Here is a 13,416-nt window from a genome sequence, read left to right on the forward strand (position 1 = left end):
CTTTGTGAACAAAGCAGACTGGCAGCTCGTAGGGTTTAGGACTCCAGCATGAGTCTGAAATGCTTGCTGCCAGGACTGGTAGGGAGACCCCTAGTGGTCATTTCTTCAAAGTGGAAAATTAAATAGAAAGAAGCATATTTTTTAATAACATGCAATTGTAAAGTTATTCTGCATACATTAATCTATAATATATCAAAAGTTTTTTTGATGAGAGGTACCCTTTAAATATTTAACCACCTATGCATAATGGTCCACTTTATTTTATTATATTATATTCTATTATACATTATGTCTATATATTTCAAAAAAACACTTCCATGCTTAAGTTCACGTCTTTGCTTATTTATTAATTTATTTATATCCTCATAATAATAGACATCTCTCTCTTTATTTTATAGCCTGGTATATTGTATGCATAGATCTAATAGTCTTTATTGTGAGTGTTTCTTACATCAAGTCCATATATCCAATAGATTATTAACATTAGGAAAAGATTTTAGCTTAGTATATTTGTGTTTTTGTATATTTATTTATATTTTGTTTAACAGGAAAACAATTGGAGTATTCCCTCACAGGTGTCCTATCCCCATGGCCCCTTTCGATTGTATCCAATCTGGTTCCCATGTGACCTATATACTTGAAAACTTTTTGGACCCCACTTATTAAATTTCCTCCTATTTAAATATCCCAAAATAAAAAAAGAATTTAAGCAACTTACAAAAATGCAGAAAAAGAAAAATCCTCATTGAGCCCAAAAGTTTGTCAATGTTGCCTTTTTGTGGACCCAAACTCTTTTGACAGATTTCCCAAAATCTGATGTCAGACATATGGACCCAGATTTATCAAACTATGTGAGAGAAAAAGTGGAGTGAATTTCCCACAGCAACCAATCGCAGCTCAGCTTTCACTTTACCACAGCTCATTAGCTGAGCTGTGATTGGTTGCTGTGGGAAAAATCACTCCACTTTTCCTCTCACACAGTTTGATAAATCTGGGCCATGTTCTCTATTGACCGTCCTCATATGTCTGGATATTGGTGTATCACTATTTGTCCGAATTGTCTTATTTGATATGTCCATCCATCCACAGGATTTTTAAATTCCTTTGTTTTTGGTATGAATTTACAAAATTCACACCGTCCACATGGAAAGGAGCCTACCGTTTTTAGGCTAGTGGTGGGATTATTCTCAATATTTGAAAAAAAGTGACTCCTTACTAGGAGTTCTTTCAGGTTGGGGCCCCATCTGAATGTTATCATTGGTCTATTACCTACCACTTCACAGAGGTCATGGTCAGCTTGAAGTATTGGCCAGAATCTGTGCATTATGTTTGTCACTCTGGTGGCATAGCTGTCATAAGTGCCAACACATCTGATTATTTTCTGCGAGTAGGGCTGCCTTTCAGAGTAAAGAAGATCCCTTCTAATACTCCTATTGGCTCTATTCCGAGCTCTGTTCACGGGGATCATCGGGTATCCCCGAGCCGTGAATCTCCTACACAGTTCGTTGCACTCATCCTCAAATGTCCTCTCCTCTGTTCAATTTATTTTTGCTCTTAAGGATTGCCCCACAGGAATGCTCTTTTTCAGAGCATTTGGGTGCCAGCTTTGCCAGTGTAGGAAACCGTTGGTCAATGTTGGTTTACGGAAAACCTTTGTTTGAATTCTATTGTTCAAATCAATGTAGATTGATAAATCTAAAATATTAATGTGCCTGCCCCCTATCTCATAAGTGAAGTGCATACCAATTGTGTTATTGTTGAGGGCCTCCATGAATTCCGTATTGTGCGGCACTATCAGCGTATTGTGTTGTGGTCGACACGCCCCCTCCCATAGACTTGCATTGAGGGGGCGTGATGTCACAACCCCTGCAGCCCGTACCCAGAGTTCTGAAAAAAAATTCTGAACGCTGGGGCAGTGGAGTACCCCTTTAAGTACGCAGCATAGTTCGCCCCACATTAGGTTGTCAGCATAGTTCGCCCCACATTAGGTTGTCAGCATAGTTCCCCCACATTAGTTTGGGAGAATAGTTCCTCCAACATTAGGTTGGCAGAATAGTTACCCCAACATTACGTTGGCAGAATAGTTACCCCAACATTAGGTTGGCAGTATAGTTCCCCCCCATTAGGCTGGCAGTATAGTTCCCCCCACATTAGGCTGGAAGTATAGTTCCCCCCACATTAGGTTGGCAGTATAGTTCCCTCACATTAGGTTAGCAGTATAGTTCCCCCACATTAGGTTGTAGTTCCCCCACATTAGCTTGGCAGTATAGTTCCCCCCACATTAGGTGTGCAGTATAGTTCCCCCCACATTAGGTTGGCAGTATAGTTCCCCCCACATTAGGTTGGCAGTATAGTTCCCCCCACATTAGGTGGGCAGTATAGTTCCCCCACATTAGGGTGTAGTTTCCCCACATTAGGTTGGCAGTATAATTCCCCCACATTAGCTTGGCAGTATAGTTCCCCCACATTAGGCTGGAAGTATAGTTCCCCCCTCATTAGGTTGGCAGTATGGTTTCTCCACATTAGGTTGGCAGTATAGTTCCCCCACATTAGGTTGTAGTTCCCCCACATTAGGTAGGCAGTGGCCCCCACAGACATACAGCCTTCAGCCATATACAGTGTATGGCTTGAGGATGTATGTCTGTGTACTGGCCCACTTTAGTGCTCTGACCACCACTCCTCCGGTCAGGGGTCATGATCTACTGCTATGGCCTATAGGTCATAGCAGTAGGTCCTAGGACCGGATGAGCGGTGGTCACAGCACCAACGATGACGTGCCGCTGGTAACTTACCATGCGCGTGTCCTCCTTTTAGCTGCACCACTCCGCTCTGTTTCTATGGGCGCACGCATGGGACGTCAGTGATGTCCCTGCTTGTGCTACCTCCTAGCGGCCCCTGTGTTTTTAAAGTTAGTTTGGCAGCATTGTTCCTCCACATTAGGTTGGCAGTACAGTTTCCCCAACATTAGGTTGGCTGTATAGTTCCCCCAACATTAGGTTGGCTGTATAGTTCCCCCAACATTAGGTTGGCTGTATAGTTCCCCCAACATTAGGTTGGCTGTATAGTTCCCCCAACATTAGGTTGGCTGTATAGTTCCCCCAACATTAGGTTGGCTGTATAGTTCCCCCAACATTAGGTTGGCTGTATAGTTCCTCCAACATTAGGTTGGCTGTATAGTTCCCCCCACATTAGTTTGGCAGTATAGTTCCCCTTACATTAGGCTGTAAGTATAGTTCCTCCCACATTAGGTTAGCAGTATAGTTCCCCCACATTAGGTTGGCAGTATAGTTCCCCCACATTAGGTTGACAGTATAGTCTCCCCCCCCCCACATTAGGTTGGCAGTATAGTTCCCCCCACATTAGGTTGGCAATATAGTTCCCCCACATTAGGTTGGCAGTATAGTTCCCCCCACATTAGGTTGGCAGTATAGTTCCCTCACTATGTTGGGGGAACTATACAGCCAACCTAATGTTGGGGGAACTATACAGCCAACCTAATGTTGGGGGAACTATACAGCCAGTATAGTTCCCCGCACATTTAGTTGGCAGTATAGTTCCCCCCACATTAGCTTGGCAGTATAGTTCCCCCACATTAGGTTGACAGTATAGTTCCCCCACATTAGGTTGGCAGTATAGTTCCCCCCACATTAGGTTGTAGTTCACCCACATTAGGTTGGCAGTATAGTTCCCCCCCCCCCCACATTAGGTTGGCAGTATAGTTCCCCCCCCCCCACATTAGGTTGGCAGTATAGTCCCCCCCCCCCCCACATTAGGTTGGCAGTATAGTTCCCCCATATTAGGCTGGCAGTATAGTTCCCCCACATTAGGCTGGCAGTATAGTTCCCCCCACATTAAGTTGGAAGTATAGTTCCCCCCACATTAGGCTGGCAGTATAGTTCCCCCCCCCCCCCACATTAGGTTGGCAGTATAGTTTCCCCCATGAATAGTTCCCCCTGAAGATGACGTGCCTTCTGTTTCTATGGGCGCACGCATGGGACGTCAGTGACGTCCCTGCGTGCACTACCTCCTAGCAGCCCGTACGTTTTGGTAACCCGGGACATCCTTGTCCCAAATGTGACGGTTGAAATTAATCTTGGAGGGGGGGTCAATTGCACCCCCCCCCCCTGGATCCGCCATTGGCGTAGATAGCGCTTTCCCATTTTTCCCTGGTTTGCATTGGATACTGTTATAAACTGGTAACATTTCCTGACCCTTGTCATGCAGGTTTTCATGAATTTCTAACGTAATAACATAATGTACATTTCTTTTTAACACTTCTTGTCATGCTGATTGAGCGCTACCATTGAGACTTAACATATTTTGTCAAAATGCTAATTTGATGTTAAGGTTACTTTCCAGATGATACCGGAATGAGCTTTTGTCATGATAATGTGACAGATAACTTGCGGAAGACTTTCACAAATTGCTTCAAAGTTAATGTTTAAAAAAATAAAAAAGTGTGTATTTGGGTAAATTACCCTAAATTTTCAGGTACAATCCATGATATGTCACCTCTTGCCTACCTCCTCATTTTCACGTTACCTAGCTGACATCTGCGGTCTTATTCCTTCTCACTGTAGAGAGCCTCTTGACCTTCACTTTGTTGTTGCTGTAATTTTAGCAATCATACACCCTTTTGTTTTGTAAGCCGCTGCAACCCAGATCACTGCCGCCTATTACTTTCCTGTATTTTATAGCTGTTTATCTGTTAGTATTGGTAACTTGTGTCTCTGTGTTATACTAATCAGCAATAAGATTCCATTCTGCAGATGATACAGAACATCTTTCAGTTTTACTGTGGTTTGGTGACCCTATGTGAATATATTAACTCCTTGATGTACATGTGTATTATGGCACCATAAGGGAGACTCGGAAGCCGAGCTCTACCTATAACAGACAACCACCATCAGTGTCCGGCATGGAGCGATCTCCAATGAAGGCTTTTTAACTTTCTGGAGAATGTTGGCAGTGGTAGTTTTCGACCCCCAAGTGTTGCAGTTGTGGATAGCCGATCAGTTGTCACGGCAGCCCGAGGCCTTTTCTTGGCCTACGTGGTTGCCATGACAGATCTAGCCCAAAATGTTACCAATAAAAATTGCAGATCACGGTACAAAAAAAATAAGCCCTCACAAAGCTACGTTAACTGGAAAATATTAAGTTATAAGGGTCAGAATAAGTTTTTCATTATTTAAGTAGTAAACAATAAAACTACGGTATATAAACTGGTTATTGTTTTAATTGTTCAGCCCTAGAGAATAAAGAATTCCTGTCATTTTATTGCACTGTGAATGGTGTAAAAATAAATTACACACACCAAAATTTGTAAAATATTCTATTTTTTTTTTTTTCAATATTTCCCCATAAAATTTTTTTGGGGTTTCACAGTATATTTTATGATGAAATGGTGTCACAAAAAATAAGCCCTTGTGAGGTTTTTTAGATGGGGAAAAATAAAAGTTATAGCGATGAGGTAAAAGCAAATATGGTCCAGTACTTAAAGGAGTACTGCAGAGATAGACAACTTATCTCCTATCTGCCGGGTCCCCATACGGGGGATCGGGGGGCGGAGGGGTCCCGGTGGTAAGACCCCCTGCAATCAGATACTTATCCCCCATACGCAGGATAAGTATCTGATTGCAGGGGCTCTTACCACTGGGACCCCACCGCCCCCCGATGCCCTGTATGGGGACCCGGCAGATAGGAGATAAGTTGTCTATCGTTGCGGATTTCCTTTAAGAGGTTAATGGATTAGTATGCAGCTTATATTACCCTACCCAGCAGTGAGTGACCACATAACAACGTGTTGGGCTGGAGAGAATTTCCTCTATTTTTTTTCGTCTTGCAAGCGCCTCACCTTTCCCAGGCTGTAAACTGGCCACAGATGGATATATATATATATATATATATATATATATATATATATATATATTAAAAAAATTTCAATGACGCAGCACTCCAAAAAAAAGGTGCATTTATTCACACATGTCTCAATACAGCAACGTTTCTGCTCCTATGGAGCCATTTTCAAGCCAGGCTTGAAAATGGCTCCTTAGGAGCAGAAACGTTGCTGTATTGAGACATGTGTGAATAAATGCACCTTTTTTTTGGAGTGCTGCGTCATTGGAATTTTTGTCTATGAAGAACCCTGATCAGGTTTAGACGCTGCCACCCGTACCTTGTTAACTACTTACCGTACCTTGCAACTTCTTCTTTTTTTACTATATATATATATATATATATATATATATATATATATCCTGTATTTGTAATAAAGAGAACTGTCCACTCTACTGACATGTCTGTTTTAGTAAATACTTGTATTCTTTTTTCATCTATTAATTTTTTCATCTATTTAGAATTCTGTATTGTGCTGTTGATCTGTTATTCCTCCTAGACATGGATGCATAAATTGACAACTGAGTGTTACTGGTTTGGGGGGGGGGGGGGGGGGTGGGGGTCCATACACAAGCTGATGTTGTCCAATCAGTGCTGACACCCCTGCGATGAGGGGAATGAAAAAACCCAGTTGACTACAGTGATCCCTCAACTTGCAATGGCCTCAACATACAATAGGTTCAACATACAATGGTCTTTTCTGGACCATTGTAACTTTAAACCAGACTCAACATACAATGCTACAGACAGTCCAGATCTGTGAGACATGTCACAACTGGAGGAACTGACCAATCAGAATGGGCAAATCGCCTGTATTACTGAAGTGTATGCACTGACTGCTGTCTGGTAGCGCCCCCCTACAGTACAGGAAGGAGCTTCAAATTCTGTACTACTCCTTACCTGTGCCAGGGTTAGCTGCTCCTTTGGACACCAAGTAAGGGCGGCTCCATTTGGGACACTGTGTGTACTGTACAGGACCCTGAAGAAGCTCCTGTCCTCTACATAAACCATTGTTTCCCAACCAGGGTGCCTCCAGCTGTTGCAAAACTACAACTCCCAGCATGCCCGGACAGCCAACGGCTGTCCGGGCATGCTGGGAGTTGTAGTTTTGCAACAGCTGGAGGCACCCTGGTTGGGAAACACTGACATAGACAGTGATTTACAGCTCCCAGCAGATCTTTCTTACTTTTATATGTAAGGATTTGCTTTATCTATATTAGTTATCTACTTATTTATCTTTAATCCTCACCTTTTCCTATTTTTGGATGACATTTTGGGGCTTCAGAACCAATTACCAGGTTTCCATAGAGTTCTTGTCTCAACATACAATGGTTTCAACATACAATGGTAGTCCTGGAACCAATGAATATTGTAACTTGAGGGACCACTGTATTTATTTGAAAATATTTAAAAGGAATAACTGAAGAAAAGCGCAAAGAGTCATCAGAGGAGAGGTGTTCCACTAAAGGGAGCTCCGTACCTGAGTATTTTGGAAGCACTGGAGTTGTGCAGAGAAAAAATTTCTGCATGTCCTCCTGTAAAATACAGGACACCTGACAGACCCCATTTGAGGCAATGGGATCCATTGGGACCCAGCGGTGCCTATTGTGCTCCAGCCTGTGCAAGGTCCATTTGACGTAAAAAAAAAAAAAAAAAAGGGTCTGAACGGTTTAGAGCACAACAGCAGTGTGAACCTAGCCTAATGGGAAACACAAGTTCCTAAAAAGACATGTCAAATCCTAATAATGTGCACCCTCTTCAATTGCTGCGTTGTAACTAGAGATGAGCGAACGTACAGTAAATTCGATTCGTCACAAACTTCTCGGCTCGGCAGTTGATGACTTTTCCTGCGTAAATTAGTTCAGCCTTCAGGTGCTCCGGTGGGCTGGAAAAGGTGGATACATTCCTAGGAAAGAGTCTCCTAGGACTGTATCCACCTTTTCCAGCCCACCGGAGCACCTGAAAGCTGAACTAATTTATGCAGGAAAAGACATCAACTGCCGAGCCGAGAAGTTCGTGACGAATCGAATTTACTGTAAGTTCGCTCATCTCTAGTTGTAACCGCCCAATCTTCGGCTGTACATAAGTAAGGCTGGTTTGGATCAGATTTGATCCTCTGTGCATCTGCCAAACTGACTTTCCCTTACTAATTGTTACACTAATGTTTTGCCAGTCACTGCATTAGCTCCCTGTTTCTTTTTGGATCCAGTTCAGAATTCTGTTTCTCATTGTAGAAGCTTTCCAGTGTGGTGATCCGCTTCTCTCTTCTCATCTTTGTTCAGCAGTTTGCTTGTGCCTGTAACATGCGACTAATAAATTGCCACCAACTTCTACACCTATCTCCTGGCTTGTCCCTCTGATCTGTTAGGCACCACCTCATAATGCAAACATAGACTACAATATGTGCTCACTTTGCTCTAAGGGCATTATAATAGAATAGTCCTGTAGAGAAAATTTGTGTAAGGATATCACAGCATGCTAGTGTAGCAGTATAAAAAAAAAGTATTTATAACACATATGCAGTATACATTTCATGTATATACAGAGCAAGAGCACGCAGGTTTTTATCTATTGCATAAGTATATTAAAGGGGTAGTCCAGTGGTGAAAAACGTATCCCCTATCCTAAGGATAGAGGATAAGTTTGAGATCGCGGGGGGTCCGACTGCTGGGGCCCCCTGCGATCTCTCTGTACAGGGCCCCGGCCCTCCGGCCAGATAGCGGGTGGCGACCCCCGCACGAAGTGGCGGCCGACACTCCCCCTCAATACATCTCAATGGCAGAGCCGGAGATTGCCGAAGGCAGCGCTTCGGCTCTGCCATAGAGTTGTATTGAGGGGGCGTGTCGGCCGCCGCTTCGTGCGGAGGTCGACACGCCCCCTTCCCGCGGGCTGTCGGGGCTCCGTAGAGGAGATCGCAGGGGGCCCCAGCAGTCGGACCCCCCGCGATCTGCAACTTATCCCCTATCCTTAAGATAGGGGATAAGTTGTTCACCACTGAGTCACCACTGGACTACTCCTTTAACCAAGAAAAGGACGGAGTCACTTATTTAGATATAAAAATACATATACAGTGGTCCCTCAACATACGATGGTAATCTGTTCCAAACGGACCATCGTTTGTTGAAACCATCGCATGTTGAGGGATCCGTGCAATGTAAAGTATAGGACAGTGGTCTACAACCTGCGGACCTCCAGATGTTGCAAAACTACAACACCCAGCATGCCCGGACAGCCAACGGCTGTCCGGGCATGCTGGGTGTTGTAGTTTTGCAACATCTGGAGGTCCACAGGTTGTAGACCACTGTTAGAGGAAGTTGGACTCACCTGGCCCCGCCGCTCCGGACCATCACCACTCGTCACCGCTGCCCACCACTCGTCACCGCTGCCGCCGCGTCCCTGAGGTGTCCCCGACGCTCCGGCAAGGCCTCCGCTTCCCCGGCATCCACGCTCTGCGTCGCCACCATCACGTCGCTACGCAGGCCGCTCCTATTGGATGACGGGATGGCGTGCGCAGCAACGTGATGACGTCGATGGAGAGCGCCGAGGATGCAGGGGATCCCGAAGAGGACGCGCTGGAGCCCCGAGGACAGGTAAGAGACATCACCGGAGCTCACAGGGCACCGTAAATGGCTATCCGGTGGCAGCTGAAGCAGTCTGCGCTGCCGGATAGCCGTTTATGGGATGGCCCCAATATAAAAAAAGCATCGTATGTTGATGCTGCCTCTGAGAGGCCATCGCATGTTGAAATTATCGTATGTCAGGGCCATCGTAGGTCGAGGGGTCACTGTATTTTATTAGGTATACATTAAAAGGGTACTCCACTGGAAAACTTTTTTTTTTTTTTAATCAACTGATGCCAGAAAGTTAAACAGATTTGTAAATTACTTCTATTTAAAAATTCTAATCCTTGCAGTACTTATCAGCTGCTGTATACTACACAGGAAGTTCTTTTCTTTTTGAATGTCCTTTCTGTCTGACCACAGTGCTCTCTGCTGACACCTCTGACCATTTTAGGAACTGTCCGTAGCAGGATACGTTTGTTATGGGGATTTACGCCTACTCTCGACAGTTCCTGAAATGAACAGAGGTGTCAGCAGAGAGCACTGTCGTCAGACAGAAAGGAAATTCAAAAAGAAAAGAACTTCCTGGGGAGCATACATCAGCTGTTAAGTACAGGAAGTATTAAGATTTTTAAATAGAAGTAATTCACAAATATGCTTAACCTTCCGGCATCAGTTGATTTAATTATTTTTTTCCCCAGTGGAGTACCCCTTTAAAAAGCATAAATGCAATAAAAGATGAGAAAGGGAGAAAGAAACTCCACTAGATAGAGAAATTCGATCTATTGCATACGCCAGATAAAGTTATTTTTTGATCCCCTGCTGATTTTGTTGTTGCCCACTGACAAAGAAATGATCAGTCTATAATTTTGATGGTAGATTCATTTGAACAGTAAGAGACAGAATAACAACAAAAAGATTCTCTGTGAAATAAGTATTTGATACCCTATCAGCAAGATTTCTGGCTCCCGGGTGTTTTTATAAAGACAATGAGCGGAGATTAGGAGCACTCCCTTAAAGGGAAATAATGCTAATCTCCAAATCTCAGGTTTGTTACCTGTATAACAGACACCTGTCCACAGAGGCAATCCAACAATCAGGTTACACATTCTTTACCGTGACCAAGAACAAGGATGTCAGGGAAAAGACTGTAGACTTACACAAGACTGAAATGGAATACAAGACCACCGCCAAGTAGCTTGGTGAGAAGTTTAAAACAGTTGGCGAGATTATTTGCAATTTAAATTACCGTATTTTTCTCGGTATAAGGCGAATACACCCCTATCGCGGCGGTCCCTGCGGCCATCAACGGCCGGGACCCGCGGCTTATACAGGAGATCACCGATCGCGGTGACGCCCTGTATTAACCCTTCAGATGCGGCGATCAAAGCTGACCGCCGCGTCTGAAGCGAAAATAACACTAACCCGGCTTACAGGACACTGGGAGGGACCTTACCTGCCTCCTCGGTGTCTGCTCCGTGCCGGGATCCCCTGCATGGCCGGCGCTCTCTTTCGGCGTCATCACGTCCTCGCGCACGACGTCCCGTCATCTAATAGGAGCGGCGTGCGTAGCGATGTCATGGCGGCGACAGAGAGCGAGGATACCGAACAGCAGAGATGTTCCGGAGCGACGGGGGACACCCTGGGGACGCGGCGACAGCGATGGAGGGCGACATCCAGGGCAGCGGTGACGGGTCCGGAGCGGCGGGGACACGTGAGTACTACCTCCTATACCAGTGGTCTTCAACCTGCGGACCTCCAGATGTTGCAAAACTACAACGGCTGTCCGGGCATGCTGGGAGTTGTAGTTTTGCAACATCTGAAGGCCCGCAGGTTGAAGATCACTGTCCTATACTTTACATTGTATTTGGTTCAGAATCTTTATTTTCTAGATTTTTATCCTATAAAATTAGGTGCGTCTTATATGCCGGAGCGTCTTATATGCCGAAAAATACGGTAACTGTCAATCTACCTTCTGTAGGGGCTCAATACAAGATCTCACCTTGTGCAGTTTCAATGAGAACAGTGAGGATTCAGCCCAGAACTACACATGAGTATTTTTGTCAATGATCTCAAGGCAGCTGGGACCATAGTCATCAGGAAAACAATTTATAACACACTACACCATTAAAGGGGTACTCCGCTGACTCAGCGTTCGGAACATTCTGTTCCGGACGCGCGATTTGGGGGCTCCAGGGGTCGTGACATCACGGCCTTGCACCTCATGACATCACGCCACGCCCCCTCAATGCATGTCTATGGGAGGGGGCATGGCAGATGCCATGCCCCCTCTCATATACTTGCATTGAGGGGGTGTGGCATGACATCATGAGGGGAGTGCCCGTGATGTCACAACCCCCGCAGCCAGCACCAAGCGTTCGGAACAAAATGCTTCAAACGCTGGGGCAGCGGAGCACTGATATCACTGATAACCTGCAACAGTCACAAGGTCTTCCTGCTCAAGAAAGCACATGTATAGGCCCATCTGAATTTTGCCAATAAACATTTGAATGATTTAGAGAGTGCTCCTAATCCCAGCTTGTTACCTGTGTAAAAGACACCTGAGAGCTAGAAATCTTGCTAATTGATAGGGGATCAAATACTTATTTCACTAAATATATTGACAAAATGCAAATCCATTCAGAACTTATTGAATGCACTTTTTCTGGATTTTGTTGTTGTCACTCTTTATAGACTGATTATTTCTTTGTCAGTGGGAAGACGTACGAAATCCTAATAAATATTTTTTCCTTCATCGTATGAAAGCATTTATGGAAAACATTTTCCTCTGAACATTTAGGAATTTTATTACATAATTCCCTGACTCGTTTGGTAATAATCTGGGAAACCAACCATGTGTTAGTCAAATTGACCACAACAACTCTCCCAGGTAGTCCAGGATTAGAGAAAAAAAGCCAAGTGATTGAGGCAGAGCTGCAATATCCACTGGCTCCAGAAAGTTAAACAGATTTGTAAATTACTATAAAAAAATCTTATTCCTTCTAGTACTTATCGGCTGCTGTATACTACAGAGGAAGTTGAGTTATTCTTTCCACTCTGACCACAGTGCTCTCTGCTGACACCTCTGTCTGTGTCGGGAACTGTCCAGAATCGGAGCATGTCAGCAGAGAGCACTGTGGTCAGACTGGAAAGACATTGAAACAGAAAAGAACTTCCTGTTGAGCATACAGCAGCTGATAAATACTGGAAGGCTTAAAGGGTACCTCTCGTCAAAAAAACTTTTGATATATTATAGATTAATATATGCAGAATAACTTTACAATTGCATGTTATTAAAAAATATGCTTCTTTCTATTTAATTTTCCACTTTGAAGAAATGACCACTAGGGGTCTCCCTACCAGTCCTGGCAGCAAGCATTTCAGACTCATGCTGGAGTCCTAAACACTACGAGCTGCCAGTCTGCTTTGTTCACAAAGGAGAACACTCAGAGCTGCCAGCCTGCTTTGTTCACAGCCTGTTTGGCTGTGAACAAAGCAGGCTGGCAGCTCTGAGTGTTTAGGACTCCAGCATGAGTCAGAAATGCTTGCTGACAGGACTGATCGGGAAAAATACAATAGAAAGAAGCATATTTTTCATTAACATGCTATTGGAAAGTTATTCAACATTCATTAATCTAAAATATATCAAAAGTTTATTTGATGAGAGGTACCCTTTAAGATTTTTTTTAATAGAAGTAATGTACAAATATGTTTAACTTTCTGGCACCAGTTGATTTGAAAAAAAAAATTGTTTCCCAATGGAGTACCCCTTTAAAGGAATTCAAAGGCGAGGGGGGTATTTAGATGTACTAATGCCCAGGATAAGCAACTACAGGGAAATTATGTTCTGTGTGCTACTGCCAAGTCATTTAGGTATAAGACGTATTAACGTATGGATTCTCCCATACTGAAATATCCAGTCTAATCTATGTTTCTCATCCCTGTAGCTCCAGTCTTTTTC

The 13,416-nt window shown here is 44.0% G+C and overlaps 1 protein-coding gene across 7 annotated transcripts in view; it reads left to right on the forward strand.

The window, feature by feature from the left end:
- DENND1A (DENN domain containing 1A) overlaps positions 1-13,416 on the forward strand; it is an 810,600-nt gene that overhangs the window by 778,020 nt on the left and 19,164 nt on the right. The gene's annotated exons all lie outside the window — the stretch shown is intronic.

Source organism: Hyla sarda, chromosome 9 (assembly GCF_029499605.1).
Source record: "Hyla sarda isolate aHylSar1 chromosome 9, aHylSar1.hap1, whole genome shotgun sequence".
Classification (NCBI taxonomy): Eukaryota; Metazoa; Chordata; class Amphibia; order Anura; family Hylidae; genus Hyla; species Hyla sarda.